This window comes from Petaurus breviceps, unplaced genomic scaffold (genome assembly GCF_028583685.1).
Source record: "Petaurus breviceps papuanus isolate PSGF00001 unplaced genomic scaffold, PetGlider_PUasm1.0 139, whole genome shotgun sequence".
Classification (NCBI taxonomy): domain Eukaryota; kingdom Metazoa; phylum Chordata; class Mammalia; order Diprotodontia; family Petauridae; genus Petaurus; species Petaurus breviceps.
This window is the reverse complement of record NW_027185697.1, coordinates 13,695,842-13,697,042: the sequence shown is the minus strand read 5'-3', so window position 1 is coordinate 13,697,042 and position 1,201 is coordinate 13,695,842. Positions and strand designations below refer to the sequence as shown.

Below are 1,201 nucleotides of genomic sequence, written 5' to 3'. Positions count from 1 at the left end.
CACCCAGGCTAGTCCTCCAGGGTCTGGTTGATTTCACCCAGGCTAGTCCTCCAGGGTCTAGTTGATTTCACCCAGGCTAGTCCTCCAGTATGTTTGATTTCACCCTGGCTAGTCCTCCGGGATCTAGTTGATTTCACCCAGGCTAGTCCTCTGGGGTCTAGTTGATTTCATCCAGGCTAGTCCTCCAGTATGTTTGATTTCACCCAGGCTAGTCCTCCAGGGTCTGGTTGATTTCACCCAGGCTAGTCCTCCAGAGTCTGGTTGATTTCACCCAGGCTAGTCCTCCATGGTCTGGTTGATTTCACCTAAGCTAGTCCTCCAGAGTCTGGTTGATTTCACCCAGGCTAGTCCTTCAGGGTCTGGTTGATTTCACCCAGGCTAATCCTCCAATCTGGTTTATTTCATCCAGGTTAGTCCTCCAGAGTCTGGTTGACTTCACCCAGGCTAGTCCTTAAAAGTCTAGCTGATTTCACTCAGCACTAACTAGTCTTCCAAAGTCTAGTTGATTTCACCTAGAATAGTCCTCCAAAGTCTGGTTGATTCCACCTAGCATGGATCCAGGGACCTCTAACTCCACTCAGCCTTCCATCTTTCCCATCACTCGAAGGTGCTACCTGTATATATTTCTGATCAGGGGGACTAGGAGAGCATGTGCTTTTTTTCTATTTTATTTTAAGGATACCAGTTTTACATTGTATTTGCATGTTATGTCCAAAACCAAATGTAATGATATTTAATATGGGCATCTGGGCCCTCGGAAGCACAGCCATACAGAAGAAACTGAAGCCAAATCCACCTGTGTAAGCACCTTTGCCACCATCAGCATCACTACCACCACCATCATCATCCCGCTGGGCTGACCTGAATGACTGGTGCTATAAATAAATTCCTGGGTGGGAGGACACTCACCAGGTGCTGTGGGTCGTCACAGACGTTTACATATACTTGAATCACAGGTGTTTGTTCCCAGAATAAAGGGTTACCATTATATGTAATGTGTATGGTTCCATTGTGTAGCATGTGTAACCAAGTGCACCAAGGCTTCTTGTCTCTTCACAGAGCCACAGAGTTGGCAGAGACCTCAGGGGCCATCTGGTCCCATGAGAATCCTCCTACACCATGCCCCAGAAGTAGTCAGTCAGACTTAACTTGAAGACCTCCAGGAAAGATGAGCTCGCCACCTGTCCAAGCAAGCCCATCA

General features: G+C 47.6%; 1 protein-coding gene across 2 annotated transcripts in view; it reads left to right on the top strand.

Moving 5' to 3' along the window:
- LOXL2 (lysyl oxidase like 2) overlaps window positions 1–990 on the top strand; it is a 154,035-nt gene extending 153,045 nt beyond the window's left edge. Inside the window, exon 15 of one of the 2 annotated variants that reach the window (XM_069066818.1) lies at window positions 8–990. The gene's annotated coding sequence lies outside the window, so the exon portion shown is untranslated. The remainder of the gene's footprint in view (window positions 1–7) is intronic. The other variant, XM_069066807.1, reaches the window with a different exon arrangement.
- Window positions 991–1,201: the final 211 nt, after the last annotated feature.